The 17,874-nt window shown below is 29.8% G+C and overlaps 1 protein-coding gene across 1 annotated transcript in view; it reads left to right on the forward strand.

Moving 5' to 3' along the window:
* LOC131847217 (transcription factor hamlet-like) overlaps window positions 1-17,874 on the forward strand; it is a 122,432-nt gene that overhangs the window by 34,229 nt on the left and 70,329 nt on the right. Inside the window, exon 2 of the mRNA XM_059196708.1 lies at window positions 13,207-13,279. The gene's annotated coding sequence lies outside the window, so the exon portion shown is untranslated. The remainder of the gene's footprint in view (window positions 1-13,206; window positions 13,280-17,874) is intronic.

Here is a 17,874-nt window from a genome sequence, read left to right on the forward strand (position 1 = left end):
ACTAGCGTACTCCTTGCGCCACACTAATATCTCTTTCACGCATGCGTCACTCTTGTTACAATCTTTAATATCAGTTTTCGATCACGCTTGATCTCTATGACCCTTGATTTCAGCTACCGTAAGCACGATTTTTTAAAACTCACCAATCTATATTATATCCCGTAGCAATAGGTATAAAGTCGATATTAGTTTGACCTGAGCGCATCGTCGGAACGTTTGAACCATCTGATGTTAACAATCAGAGATTACTATGTTAAATAGCTATGTCTGGCTGTTACTATTGACATTTTATGATTTAAAATAAATAGCACTCTTTTATTGATTAACGAGTCGTTGTATATTTAATTTTTCATACGGAAAGATGACTATTGTGTTAGTATAAATGGCCACACACAAAAGAATTTGGCATTCTTTTCTTTAGCAGAAGAAAGATAAGAGGTTACATCACTAGATTAGTTTTGAATGAATGGATTTTTATTGAGCAATTATCAATAAGGAACTTTCTAGCAAAGTAGTACAGTTATTTAGTGCCAGTAGGTATATATGTATAGGAGAGCGTTGTATCCTAGTGATTCACTACCCACATTAGCAATTGTTCTATTTGTTGTTTATACCTATATAGAAATATATAGTATACATAGCAAATACCCAGATCAATAAAGACAATCGTAGTCATGAATAGCAATGCTTGTAATGGTACATGCGAAATCGACTGTTAGCATGGGCTAGGAGTCGAATCCGCAACCATCGAAAGTAAGGCGGGATGCTAAACTCACAACCTAATGGATTACTAACAGAATGTTTAATAATATAAGTGATATCTTTCTACAAACAGGCGATAAGTTGTCTTCGCAAAAAGTTACTAGCCGCACGTGTGGCGGAAATAAACAAGATAACCGTAATTTAGTAACGTGAAGATATTTACTTTATTAATGATACTAGTTGAATAACAACTAGATTCGTACATAGAGCGTGCACGAAATCGCAATGGAATTATTATGAATACCTAATATATATAGTTGACATTTAGCAGGGAATTTTACCTAGACAATAAAGATTCTAATCATAACAAATCTTACCAAAAATTTCAATTTCTGTATGGCAACGGTGCTAACGCACTGTTAACCTAATATAAAAACTCTAGCCTCTATTTAGATATCGTCCAACCAATATATTATTATAATAATTATTTTATTATTAAAATATTACACACTTTAATTTCAAATTTCTTAATTTGAAAGTGACAAAATATTCTTAATAATTAAAGTGTAGATATAATTTTTTAATCTTATGAATAAAAATATAAGCGACAATAAACATATTAAAGTTTTTTTTTTTTTAAATCATCCAATAACTTTTACAATACTGATGTTCAGTTCCATGCCATTAAGTTAATGACTAGTGAATATGGAGCAACATCCTGTGAACAGGAAGCTGTGCCGGCTCACTAATACCGGAGATGAGTCGTCATACTCGAATTCGACGTCGCGCGAACTGGTTCTCACTTCAGTAAATTGTTCAAAGTGATGGCCCACCTCAAAGTGCAAGGACGACATTAATGTATCTACTCCAGCACTTAAGGTGTGGGCAGAATTAAGGTCAAACAATTTGCAAATAATTCTACGGTCATTTTATTTACTTTAGTTTAAACTGGTGGATCTTATACTCAATCACTAGATAACTAAATAGAACAGAATATTTAATTAAGTAATATTAAATAACCAAAGTTCTATGTATCTATTATTGTTAGAATTAGAATAACAATAATATTACTTATTATATATCTTGGTTTCTTGTAATCAACTACATTAAACATAACAACTAAATAAAATTAATAAATTATCACTTCTGACTACCATCTTTCCAATTTCAATTATGATCATAATTAAAAAGAAGATTAGACAGCATTATTATTTCCTTATATATATATATATATATATATACATTACGTCATAACAATAAAAGTACTTTAATTAAAAATTATTAACTAATTACATCATGTTAATAAACTTCTAGTATAGCACTGCATTAACCAACTTTCGTGTTAACCTAAAAATAGTATCTTATAGTACCATCAAAAAGCTTATCTTGTAAAATCGGCAGTTAAAAATTTCACTTAGATATTACATATACGGAACCATAAAATCCATGAAGCTTTAATTACAAGGCACTCAGCACGCGAGTCCAATTTGCGCTTGATCTGTTTTATTACTTTCAAATGACTGTATAGATATTGTATATGTCATCTTTTAATGAGAAAAATAGTATATACAACCAATTAGCCAATATTCGTACTGTTTTATGAACTTTAGTCTGAGGGCACCACTAGGGGTTCGAACCTCGGCTCAGGCCGTCGTAATATCGATCCCCGTTTGAATTGGACGGGGGATCCATCGAGGACGGTGTCGGGTGTGTGTGTGTAAAAGTGTGGTCGGGGTGGAACTCCCTATGGGTCCACATAGGGAGATTGCCTGCCTTATTGCCAATAGTTTTACACGCTACTGCAATCTTTGAATCTTTTCTGCAAAACTTTGAAGCTTTATACAAAATGTAACTGCGCATCCATAAAAAAATAAATATACATAACATAGGGTCGCGACAGTTATCCCAGAGGTATTGCCAGAAACTAGAGGTAGGCAGAGGTATTGCCAACTATCGCTGTTTTGCTTAAGACAACACTTGACATGCCCACTGTTTGCTAAGACTAACTGTTTCCACTATGAAAGTAATTACTTGAGGAAGCTATAAATTAATGTCACACAATTTTACACATATTATTTATTCTGTCTATATTTGTACCTGCTCATGTTTGTAATAAATAATCTGTGACTATGTAGATCTTCGCCAGAAATTCATCAGTAGATAAATATCATAAATCGATATCTAAAATGAATAGTTATCAATATTCATGGAAACTATAACCTGTTCTAGTACCTACATAGCATTGCGTCTCTTGTCAATATGAATATTTAATATAATAATTTCATATTATTACATCCTTAAATCAAAACAATAGTAGACAGCTATATAAATATTTAAACATTATACGCTGCAGTCTGCTGTACTGATGTAAAATGTAATCGATTTCGTAATATTTATCGATATCTACAATAATATCGATAACGAGGACCCATGAAGTTTAAGAAATGTTGGCTACACTCACGATCCTCGCCTCTTTATTATGTGCATGAATAATTTGTTTTATTTATGATTTATATTATGATGTAGTATCCAAGAAAATGCACGTTATGATATGGATTACTAATATTGTAGAAGATGCTTATTTCACAAAATCGTGCTAATATTATAAATGTGAAAGTTAGTATAGGAGTAAAGATCTCCAAACATTTTGTTTGTTACTTATTCACATTTCAATAACTAAAATTAAAGTACACTTTGATACACACGTATATTATGGCCTTTGTTATCAAATAGCACATATACTGCACTAATATTTGATTAATAGATTCGAGTTTGTCATCATATATTTGTAAAATCGTAAATGTAGTCTTTACAATTCAATGTCTTTTTTTATATTATATATAAAATGTTCCGCAGTGGTCAGGATATGTTTAAAATTATAATGACGATGCCACCTTCAAATATAAATTATAAAAATACCGAAACAGTACCTAAAGTTAATATTAATCTTAACAACACGAAAGTTTGTAAGTATGGATGTTTGTTACTCTTTCACGCAAAAACTACTGAACGGATTTTGATTAAACTTTACAGTAATATAGTTTATGCATCAGAACAAAACACAGGCTATATTTTTATTGAAATTTAACATAGGTGAAACCGCGGGCATTGCTAGTATTGTATAAATCAAAATGATATGTGTACCTCTCTAGTTTAAGCTGTTACGGAAAATCTTTTATATTTTATACCTACATATACACAGATTTTTATGCTCTTAAGTATACAAATATTTGGCATATACAATTCTTTTCCAAGATAAATCAGCATAACTATTCTCAAATAAAAACACGTAAAATACAATATACGTAAACAGCCAGCAGATACTCTGACCCCTTGCCCAAAGTGACTCAAGGAGATTTTGCTTAATCTTTCCTATGCTACATTTTATTTTTTGGCATAAAGTTTTTGACATTGCACAATGACAATTAAAATTGTCAATACGGTAGCTGTACGAAAAACTGGTACAGCGGGCACTTTTTACATGCCTCCGTAATGCTACTGGACAATAATCGAGCTCATTTGAGTCAGCTGGTGTACCATCGTGAACGTCAAAATGTCAGGCCGGTGAGGACAGAAAAATAAATAGTTGCTTTTTATTTTGCGACGTATAACTGGAATCGAGATTGGTATGCTTTAGTGCTGCGAGAGCACTTTCTTTCATGGAGTGGAGTAATAATTCAAATTGATGATTGTATGTATTACTACTATAAAAAATCAGAGACGTTTGCTGACTTTACATAGTTAGTGATTTAATTAATCATCTAAGCATTAAATAATCAATTATTAATTTTATTGAAATATATACAAATATTTACGTACTGCTGACAATACCATTTACAATCTGTTCTTTTTTCGAACTAGGATTGGTCGAATATAGGACGGGTTTGAACTGATGATGCGGGCCACTCTTGCCTGACGGATACGAATTTAGTCCGAGAAAACCGCTAGGATTTCGAATCTGGGCTCAGCCTATAGTAATTTCGATCATCGTTTGTATAGGACGGGAGTTCGATTGAAGTGGTAGCTAGAAGATCAATCGATCAATTTTTCCATTCCTTACCAGTACGTCCTCGAAATAATCCACTTTTGGGACATCTTTATGTATTTATTTATTATAAAAATTAACTGGACTAAACATATTCTATAGCTATCCGCAACGTTATCTAACGACAATTTTTGAATGTTTAGTAACATTGAATCAGTCTCATTCATAAGTCAATCTCTCGCTATGCTGGATACTCGATGCGCTTTTTTATGTTGCCTATAATTAATATATAATTATTACCTCTTTATATGAAAGTATAACAATTACACATAATTTTATATGTTTAAATACTCTGCTTAAAATTAGTAATAAAATATTTATGATTACTAGAGCGAAATCTCGGCAGTCAACAAAAAACAGTCCAATTACAATGATTAACATGGTTTCTGTGAAAACACGTTACCGCGTCAGTATATTTACAGAATTTCGAATAACTTTTGACTAATTGTGTATCATCTTACCTGCAATCTACTTAATCCATGTTATTATAACTGGTACGACTAAAACCAGCTCATTAATTTATTATCAAGTGATTGTTAGTGCTTCACTCAGCCGGTTTGGTTGTCAGATACAGTTGACTGAATGCCATTACACCGACAAGTGAGTGTAAAATGAAATATCAACGGATTTCCGTTACTTAGGCCACACAACGTTCAAGCAAGGTTACTCTGGAAACACTTGTAACCTTACAAAATCTACCAGAGACGTGATATCTCCGCGAAATGCATATGACAATGACGGCTTATCTAAATTTACATACTTTTACTGCCAGCTTGCCCACCATTTATTTTATTAATTCTATATTTCATATCATTCTTTTACTGTTGTTATGAGCACTCTTGCGATTAATATATATATATATGGATTTAGTTGTTCCTCTTTTTTTTTATTATTGTTAACTCATTCCACTCTATTCACACATACTTTCATGATAAAACGGGAAAGCTTTACATCAAATACACATGTCAAATGACTCCACCATCAACAGTTGACAATATTTCGGAGCTGTTATCCCAGATGGGTACAGCCGTGACATTATGTATGTGTGTGTATATGCTTTATTTCATAATATCTCATGGACAAATTGTAGAATTGAGCTAGCCAGCAACTGGTATTTACGTTAGTCAATAACAGTTGAAGAGATATGTCATAAAATGGATCCTTTACATAAACTGGTTAACTCGTTTTTGATATATTAAATTTCTGCAATTTGGCATTTAAGCATATGATATGTTGTATGCATTTTTTGTCTACTCTTCATGTTTTAGCATTTCCAAGAACTAAAATGTAAACATTCTTATTATAGAGTATATCTAATAATATAATATGAGTTAGTTTAAACATCGATTTCAACGTGATGTCTTATAGAAGTAAAAATGTAGGTTGCATAAGTTTACTTTCGAAAGTAATAAAAAAATCTCCTAAAAGTCTCATCAGAAGATAAGCACCCTTATTTTATGCACATCGCTCGTAAAATGTAAGAGGCTGCAGTAATAACAACAAAAATGATGACGTAAACATTTTTATTATTTACTTCATGACATGCACTAAATCACGGCTAATGGTGGATAGTTATTTTACCATACGACCATAATGTAAGCAATACTCATATTCCCAGATATACCAATGAACATGAAATTTTCAAATTAAAATCCGTTGTGGAAAATAATTTATGATACCAGACAGGGCTATAGATATTTTCTTTTTTGTATTGATCATGATGGAATAGTGTGCTCGGCGCAAGCTAGTATACTATTCTATGTGGATATACTATAATGGGAAGTGTTTTTGGGAACCAGTGGTGGATAATAGACTGGATATATATCAGTTAGCCAATCGAAATCGCGAAAATCAACCACAATAATTTCCAGCAAGGATCGCCGCTTTCCAAATTCAGCTATTAAAAATAACAGTAAGGTTACCAGTCTACAGTAGTAACAATTCCCTCATCACCTTTATAGATGTCAGTTTTTCCTTTATTGTTATAACAATTCGACCATCAGTAATTTCCATATAGGTATGACCCTATATTCCGGACTTAAGTTTTTACACTTAACTGAACCGAGAGTACATAAGGAAATCATGTAACTCATACAAAATGGATTCAATATAATTGAATTTCAGATTATTAATTTTATATCACTCTCAATAGTAATGAACACCAATTTATTGGTTTTTTATTTTCATTTTCTTTACACCTTATACCACATATTTACATAGTATGAAGCTCGTAATCGATAAATAATCTGCAATCAGAAATTTTTGAATAAAATATACCTATATTATTCTGTGACACGACATTTACACAGGTAAGATAAGAATGTACTTAGGGTTTATACAGGCAATTCTGAATAGTATTCAACACTAATTTATTATATTGTTTCCTTTTTTGATTCTTTGCCCAATGTCGAGTACATGTCGAGTATTGCGAACATAAAGTAAGCTTAAATAATCTGCAATTAGAGATTTTCGAATTTTATCACACGATATTTATGTTTTTATTGTTCTTTTTATTTATATTTTAAATTAATCATAATTTAAATAAAAAATTGTAAATGTATATGTAAATTTTAAAAAGAAAATAACTACACAGAAAAGAAAGCAAGTAAAATACCATCAAATTGGAAACCTCCAGTTATACGGTTGTTTCCAACCGAAAGTAGATCCTTTTTTCTTTATTCATTACAATTAGTCGAATCACCATGACTCCGTCATGCTGCAGTAGTAAACTTTCCTCCGAGTGTAATATGTGCGGCATTACTACAGAAGTAGCGATGGTTTCAAACAAATGTAAAACGTGTTTGAAACGACGAATGCATCAAAACATAGTATAAAATTAGTGATAAAAGTAAATGGTAGTAAGGTAAAGGTTTATATTTATATTTAATGCATATTTTGTATATTTCGATAACCGATAGATGAGAAAGACCTCCTCACTTTTTTAGGTAAACTGTAACTCTTCTTTCTTTATGTCACTTAAGATATATATATAAAAAATAGTAAAAGTTTCCCATTTCATATATTTAAATAATACAAATTTTTTCTTACTTTAACAGCGACACGATTTAAGTAGGTAGGTACCTCAGATAGACTCGCGATCTGGACAACATAATTATTGTTATTTCGTGCCAACCACTGTTCGACATCGTAATTGCACACTACATCATCTACAATCTCAATAGAGCAACGATATTTATCTTTACATAATATAATAAAACAGTAACAAAGCGAAAAATATGCAATAAATATTTTACTTGTTTTTGTTTAAACTACGTTTGTGGTGTAAAAATTAATAAAAATTAAATTTACAAATTTTAATACCTATATTGCTTGGTATTGTCACCTGATGTTTTCTTAGCAATCGAGTTTAATCAGATATTAAACTAGAACTGCATTCTTTAGACTAAGAAAATAAACAAAATCAACTGACAGAGAACTGGTTGGTAATTTCTTCCTAACTCGAACCTGTTTAATTGAACTTTAGCACAATAGCTTTTTTATAAATGATTAGCTTATCTATTAACCTTTTGTATTAGGCATTTATTGAAACTATTCTATTACCTCATATTAGAAACCTTGACCTATAAAAATATGTTACGCCATAACGTCGTATCAATTTTGAGTGGCGATTAATGTAGATGGAGCTTCCATTGCTTTATATAGCGTAGAATCAGCGCCTATTGTAGTCATATAGTACAATAAACATATGATACATACAGCATATTAGATCAGAGAATATTATGAAATTTATTTAATGAATAAATTCTTTTAATTATGTTAAACTATTATATTATGTTAAAATGAAAATTTCAGGTAAATAAATTACCTGAAATTTTCCACAAACAGTTATAGTATTTTATATGTTTATATGAGGATTATAAAAACAATATTAGTTAATGACAAGAGTTGTTCATTTCAACAAAGAAAATATAGGTATTATAGATGTTTTTTCTATGTTTAAAATATACATAGATATTAATATTTAAGAATTAAACAGTTAGGTGTATATAGAAGTAATTGCGTATATTACGTTTCCTAATTATTATATATTATTTTTGCATTTTAATTTAATGATTAAATTTTAACACATAGGTACTCGTACATAATTTTTTTCCACAGCAATGACATTGTAATTTTATTTTCAAAATTATGAAGAAATCAATAATACAATCAAATTGAGAATATTCTCGTACCTTAAATTAAAAAAGTCGAGTAATGCATACATGCAGGAGGTCACATATATCTATCTATATGTAGATATGAACTATAACAAACCGAGCAGTGTGTAATAGAGATGCATCTCGTTATTCAATAGTCAAACTTTAATGGCGACTACAAATTGTTTGTACGCCTTTGTTTCGTTTGCAGATGGGAATTCATTGTACCACATGCCATGATAAGAAATTATCCATCTTGTTAAGCAATCGTATCATCTATGGTTATGAAATTCTCATCATATTATATTGAAAAGAGTAGTTGTACCCGTTTGTATTCTCACAATCATGTAACGTACATGTGAGAACCGAATATATTAGATGATTCATCAATTTGCTCAACCAATACTTACCCCGTGTACGGTATAAGGTATTAGTCATCATAATATTTATAGTTGTATGTATAAATATTTTCATTTAGTAAGCAAATTAATCACTTATCCAAAAAAATGTCTAATTTATGTAATAAAAATGAAGAGAATATTATATTATAGAATATATATTATAGAATATTATATTATAAGCAATTCAAACTGTTAGAAAACTTCCATAAGACGTCATAAAATATTTTGTAATATATTTTGGTTTACGGTCATAGATCTCAACTCTATCTATCTAATATAAATCTACTATAAAAAGAAATCAAGCTGAAATATAAGGGCCAAGGGCATCATTGAAAGAGCATGATATATTTCGCCAATACCAAATAATGGTATAAAGGCATGACAATTTTAAATTATCCAGCACGCACATGAAATTAAAGCTAAGAAATACTAGTAATAATAAATAGATCTTATTTATATATTACTGTACAAACTAAAGCTATTTTAGTATACTTATTCATCATAAGTCACATAAGTACAGCAGATACGCAATGTGTACAAGACAGTAATAAAGCTGACACTAGCGGTGCGGCGCGCGCGCATCGTAAACTGCGCCGCTAATCGATTCCATGCCTATAAAGAAATTATTTTCCGCCTATGCGCATAAATACACTGATGCAAGATGTAATTTTACCACTGTCAGTGCCAGATTATCTATTAAACTAACTAGATGACGATAGCCTTTTTAAGCGAATATCAAAAGAAGGAATTCTATTCAACGGTATTTTTAATGTATAAAATTTGTTATTGGTACTAATCAGAGCAGATTAGAATTGAAATGAAAGACAAAAATGTATTTAACACCATAATGCTTTGTTGTAATATTTAGAAACAGGTAAATAGACCGTCCTTAAATCAATACACCTATACGAGGTTAGTATTAAATAAACGAATTCTATTAAAAATAGCCGGTAGAATAAAGAAACTTTACTATAGTATTTTTTTTCAAGTGCTCAGTCAGAATACTGATTCAGTTAAGTACTGTACTTGCCTATTGCTTTTATTAATAAAACTTTTAAACATATTAATAACGATTTAATATTTTTAAAATATATGTAGTTACTTGTTTAACAAATTAAATCAGTCCTAGTAAGTAGAGCGGACTAGTTTATACAAGCTGCACCTATTATTTATTAAAACAGAGCACCATATATAAATATCAGTATAAAATTATTCAGAATTACAATTTATAGCAGTATCGGTAAGTGATATACTATAATATTAAATTACTATAAAAGGCTAGCTTATAAGAATACAGTGATAGTCGAGAATGTGAGCAAAGTCGTGAGATGACGGAAAATGAGATATTAACTAGGAATAATAAAATATCGATTTCTATCTTTGGAGGTAAGCTTCAGTTGACTCGCTCTAAAGTAAACGATTGATTACTGGTTGTCACAAGAAACACGCCGATACACAATAATAAATCAAATGTTATAATGTGCGTAATATATATGATATTACTATATCAAGTACTGAAAAATCCTGTTGGCTTAAATAATTTACTCATGTAGTCGATTTTCTGATCACACAATATATTCACCAACAAATCTATATTTATTATATGTCTGAAGAGATTGTTTGGTTGAACGCATTACACTCAGGAACTACTGGTTCGAATTTAAGAATTATTTTGGTGTTAGAAAGCCCATTAATCGAGAAAGAGAATATACGAGTATATAAAGGGATATACAGCGCCATGCTCAAAAAGAACCGAGCATTAATGAATAATGTCTCAAAAACGGCGACAACAGACGAAGTTACTCAGATCTGCTGGTACTGTATAAAAAAACTAAACAACCTAAAGGAGAAATGTACATTGCTCTTTTAGGCTGTTTGGTTAGCTGTATTTTGATATGGCAAATTCGTTCCCTGTAATGATTGAAATTACAGGGAACGAAGCTTAAACACCATAGTCAAGGAAGGTCCTCGTTTCTTAGAAATGGCAACGTATGAGGAGTACAATAGACTAAAGGGATAACATTATGGCGTGATGTCCATGGTGCCATCTATGTATGTATTTACCAAAAAAAAATATATCAGTTGTCCCATAACAGAAGCAATAAGATTCAAGATCTTGGGACCAGATGGCGCTATGTGGACACTCCTGGGTTGTTATTACTAAAATTAGTAACTACTGGTCATAAAATATAATCCATTCTACTTAATACATATTTATTCTTTCGTATCTCCAATCGAATCAGAAAATATGGAGACGTGTTTTATTACATAAGTATAATTTCACTAATTATTGCGATATTTTAACACGTTAACATACTTAATTTTATGTTTATTGCATACTTAGTCGCCACATAATACGCATGCAACCCTTTGATGTATTATTTTATTTGCCAATTATATAAGTACGCCGTTTTGAAAATTTATATTGGTTAATTGTAATAATTATTACATTAATGATTTGTAATTTTTTAACATGAACATCAAATATTTAATATCACAATAAGTTAAAAATATACCTTTTATGTATACTTCATACCTTACATTAATGATTAGGCATTAAATGGGAACCAATAACACTCAATAATCCTTTTAATGTATTTTTATATATCAATTATATGTACAGCATGTTTAGATATAAACCTCATAGTTAGTTATACATTATATGATATTAAAAGTCAACTTATATTGAAATGCATATTTTAAATGCACATCTAATGAAGCTATTTATTAGTTTGTCATTTTTATTTTATATGAATAAGTGTATACTGATTTAACATTGCAATAAACAGATTAGGTAATTGTACACTTATATTTTTATAAGTTTACAATTACGTAGTCTCTCTATTTGTATTTTATTAACGGTTAGCACAAATCTTTAAGAAAACAATAAGGGACATTAACAATTTCGCAACTTACCTACCTACTTAATTTACGGCCAAATAAACCCGATCGTTAACTAAAAAGTTATTGCACCATTACTTTTAGCTTTAAAAGTGTATCAGTCGCTTAATATTACTTGTATATGCGCTTGCATCAGTGGTTTGTATTGTTTTATGACCCAAGTTTATTAAGAAGGATTTAGTAACAATTTTTTTTCATAAAACTTTAAAAGTTCAGGCCGTCTTGAAGAATACCTTTTCAGGATGAGTCTATTATCAACTTATTCACTATATTGTATACTAGATATAACCGCCACTTTGTATACATCCGTTCAAATGATAAAAAATAACATTATCTGCTTTCCATTTGTTTCATGAATGGATATAAGATATATACTGATAGTACAGTAATATTCTATATACTGAATATATTGCTGGCAACCAATTTCCATTACAGTATCTGAATATAGAAACAAATTGGGGCTGAATACTTATTTATATTTTTTTTATAACTTTATTGTAAGCACTATAATAATGACTTACAAACAAACGAACATTGTGCCATGAATCTTAGATTATTCAAATAAGATCTTATTCTATGTAATAATGCAGGCAACTGGTTACCTACTCACCAACATTTGGCAACAGTTCAAAGACCACGCAATTAATTCTCGATGACCGATTTCTAGAATCAGAACTCCAGGACGGCGTCACGATGCGACTAATTCACCGTCGATTCTGCAACAATAAATCCATGAAATAATTGTTTACCAGTAACTTTTGTAATTCAACAATATTTGGTGACGTCTGGAGCAACGTGTTGCGCAACATTGAATCAGATGGCGATGAAATTAACTTCTCGCAACTTCGTCTTATTATTTGTTAACAACCGTTATTATCTACCTGTTTCGTCAATCACTGTCATTATGAGTCCAAACAAGCCGCTTTATTTGCCATCAAACCCTACCAAATTTCTCTTGTACAAATTAAGGTCAGCTGATGAATAATATTATTGTTTACAGTGTAAGAAAAACGCCGCCAAGCTGTCTACCGCAAATGAGATTATACCCAACTACCACATCCAAGCGCTAATAGGTAAGTTATTCAATACCTATGTATTAAAAATCTAAATATGTATTATTCGTTAAAGTTTATTAAATTTACGATAAGCGAAATCTACCATCAATTCTGAATGTAGTCAAATCTGAGAGAACAGTCAAGAAACTCGTAGTAATAATATCTTTATAATAAATATCCCAAAGACAAAGGCTCTCACTTATATACAGTTACATTTTTAAGTAAACAATACTTATACGCAGTGAGAATCTGTAATCTGAACTAGATCGAAAGTTGTACTATAGATAGAATATATAACAATTATACCCTTTTATTATAAAAAAAACATGACAGAGGTCAAGACCATTGTCTGCTCTCAGATTAATTTGTTTGGTAATCAGTGTTTCAATTAGCGTAAAGTATAAATTAACACAGTTTAATCTGTTAACTAAATATTTTGCTAATCATACTTAACAACAATTTATTCTCGTGTTCCTACATCACGAATTAAATAATATTCATGATGTCAATTAAAATATTTTTACTCGATAACACATTCAAAACATTTTTCCATTTATTTCTGTATGTTTAATATTGTTTTTAGAAATAAGAATAGTAGACAAGCCCGATTATTTATAGATTATATTATTTAATATCTTAAAGACATAATTAAAAACAACCATCATTTTAGAGACCTTTGCTATACATAAATACTTGGAATTAAATAAAATATTGAAATGTTTATAATAAAAAAATATATGACCACAACAAATCTAATATCCCGTTATTGCACATGATATTAGCGGAGCAAGACATAAAGGGCGATGGGTAAACTTTATAATGGCTACCAGGGGCTTATTATAATAAACGTGGAGAGCCGAGGAGCTACAACACGGCTTGACCTCCGGCTGAGATTAGTCGGCTACCACAGGTAGAGATATCTGGGTGTATCTAATAACATGTTACACTACTGCTCACTTGCCATAAAATAAATGGAAAATTGGAAAACGTGATTTATTTTCAACTATGTATTTAAAAAGTGGCGTAGATACTTTATTCAACTGTATTTTTTATGTTACCTCAGGACTTTGTTTACATGAACCAGTTAACGTGATCAGGTTAAACCTATTTTATATTTATATCTATTACGCTATACATTTAATTTCATCCCGTTTCAATAGATCCCAAAAAGTAGAGTGATAGTTATATATGTATGTCAAACTTAAAGAGTCTTTATAAAGCACCATATATAAAATAAAAAGAAAAAATAAAAAATGTATATATAGATATAGCGTAATTCAAATAGTTGAGAAAAAGGTATAGTTAAATAAAAAAATATAAATCATCATTTAGCCGAGGTCTGGATTATAAAAGTTTTACAATAATTCAAAGTCCTTGCTTAAACTATAGTACACCCAAATTATTAATGTATAACATAAGTAATGAAGAATTTAATTAATGGCTGACTTCCAAAAACGCATTCATTACTGATTTATGCGATAAACTTGTCAAATAGATTTTGTACGACCAAATAAATCTAGAGCAGTTATATTCGGATGTATAAATCAATACAACTCCTCAATTGTACGACTTTCTAAATTTTTTTATTAATTTCTGTCACCAAATTTAGTAGTACTGGTGGTGGTCCAATATTTTACTCGCTTTAACGGAAACACAGTTTTTGTATACATTAGAGGCATAGCCATAATTTAACCTTCTCTTATATAAACATCTATGATTAAAAAGTAAATTAAAATTAATTATCCAATTATTCAATTTCTAAAACTAAAACGTAATATATACTTTAATATAAGTTAGATGTTCTTTACATTGATAGAAAGAACTAAAATTTTACTTGAAATTTTAATAATCAATAATTTTTATTAGTAATTTGAATAAATATAATAATATTTCAAATTAAGAAATGTTGAATTATTGATAGTTAACGTGATAATCTTGTAATTCCGTCTATCGATCTTTACTGTGAATGGGAATAATAGGAACTGCCCATTCGTCTAATAATTATAGTTTTAACTTTCTTCTCACTTTAAGAAATATATTCTACTAAGCTCCGAATAAGCTTTCAATTAGATATAATGGAGCTTCAAAATCTTAAATTAATTGAATGAAATTAATGAACTATATTTTTGGAACGCCTACATGTTTTTGGAAGGAATTAGGAAGTATTTTTTCTCTTTAGACTTTTTAGCAGACTGTAATTAAATTAATGTTAATTACATTCAGATATACTAATTTAGTTAGTTTAACTCTATATTACGATGTTTGTAATAGTATACATTGCATGCAAGTGCACACGCGAACATGAACTGATATAATCGTGCAAATGACCGTGTAAGAGAAATTCTTAGAGGAATTCTACTATTTTCTAGGTTTACATAAATCACGCAAGTCAGGGCTATTTTGTGTAATATGGTGGTTATTCCTTCTCCTTTTTATTTTTTATTCAACTACGTCGTAATATCTTCATAATCTTACATATTCAAAATAAAACTAAAAACTAATATTTAGCGGTTAATTTTTATTAGATCAGTAATATAATTAAAACCTTTAGTCAGATATATCAACAGGGTTTCCTGGCCATGTTTTGCTTAATGTTAATTCATAAGTAATTACTGTAATAATGACAAATCTATGTTTATCTTTCCATCTTCTATACCTATGTCAGGTAATAAATTTTACAAAACAAATAGCTTTATTATGAATAGAATAGGCTATGAATCAAAGACAATTTTGCTTTAGATATAAAATGAGATCTAGGTTCCTGCTATAATCAAATCACGAAGAACGAATAACGATGAAGAAACAACAGACAAACACACATTAAAAGCTCGTTACGTGCAATAACACTTCATTTATTCTAAAGTTATTATAAGTGTATAATTTTAGTTGTCTTTAGAGGTTGATATAGAATAATTGTTTTGCAAATAAATTGCGAGTTGCATGTTATATATTTGCAATCATTGATATTCTGATTATATCGTATATGTGTAAGTGAGTACCCTTATGTATTTATTAATATTTATCTTTTTCTATTCACTGAAATTATATTTTAATGGAGTATGTATGTAATTTGTAAATAAAATATTTGTACATATGTAATTTATTCGTAGAAAAAAGTTCAAAATCACTCAGACGAGAGAAATTTTTATATATTAATATATTTAATTACAGATAAGTTTGTAAACTATTATTAAGTAATTATTTTTTAAATTCGAATTTAAAAAATAATTAATCACCGAAATCCGTTCAATCAGTAAGAAGATATCAAGAATAATAGTATTATATACTCAAATAAATATAGCCCCTCGTTTTGAAAATCGGTTTGAAAGTCGGAAAATCTTATTAAATATACATTTAATTATTCGTAACAACAAATTTCTAAGAGTAATAAACCGTCTAACAGTATCAATATCTACCCCATACTCGCATACAATTGTGGCTGTCAAATTGAAACTCAAATTATCGTCGTGTGGCAGAGATTTGTATGGAGCCGCGACGTGTAATTTAAATTCCCTCAGCAGCTAGAGGTCAGGCTCTAATTTTGACACACGCCGCGTAATGAGAGGTAGACACGCGATACAGGTGTACAACGGATAAATATAAACATACGGGTACAACATAGGATCTATGTCGCCATTTTTGTGTTTATTAATTTTGTAACTATTGCATTAATCGTAAATACTACAACCCACTAAAACTACTCATGATGCTGAAACGATCTCAACAAAAGCAGAACCGACTTCCTTTCATTGGGTTCGATTCCTCTCTCGATACAAATATTAGTTAGTATCCATGAATATGATTGTTTGTCTGTGTGAACTTTTCTTTGATCATGTGACGGCGGACTTTGTATATAAATGGTATTCAAATCCTCGCTTTATTGAATATTTGAAATTCAGTTTATTGAATACTATTATTTACGACTAACCTACCTAAGTATTATGTGTGTCCTGAAGATATGAAAGAAATTGAATAGAACAAAAACAAAAAACAAAGTTAACAACTAAATTGAAATCTTTTATGCGTTCACCAACACAAAATGGTCAACTTTCAACTAAATAAACAGGTTTTTTAATTACTTATAAAGTCTATCGTCTATAATATTAAATAATGACCATTGATAGGTATTAACTAACAAAGTATGGTTAACCAACTACCATATCCTCAGATCTAATTTAATGAACATATCACAAACAGACATTATTACTTTCGCATTAGTTATTTAAGATTATGATTCACACAGCCCCATCTAGACCCAAGTTAAGCTAGCTAAAGCTTGTGTTATGGGTGATTTACATACTTGTAACTATTAAGAGTGCATCCGTGTACTTAATCTTCAATACAAAAAGTTCAATTATTTTTCGATGTTATAAATTACTTTAACACAGTACACTTAATGATAATATTCAATTACACGTGTTGTATTTTTATTTCATATCACCAATTAATTTATTCGTAACAAATTGGACACCATTATAACCTATAAATAATAATTTATTATCCCCTGTTATCTAGATATCTATGCTAATTTATCTTTTTTCCTCATTGATTTATAAACGAATGTATGATTTATATGGTATATAATATTATATTAACTTATATTTTATGACCGA

Source organism: Achroia grisella, unplaced genomic scaffold (genome assembly GCF_030625045.1).
Source record: "Achroia grisella isolate CSIRO2021 unplaced genomic scaffold, CSIRO_AGI_Agris_v1 utg516, whole genome shotgun sequence".
NCBI classification, from domain to species: Eukaryota; Metazoa; Arthropoda; class Insecta; order Lepidoptera; family Pyralidae; genus Achroia; species Achroia grisella.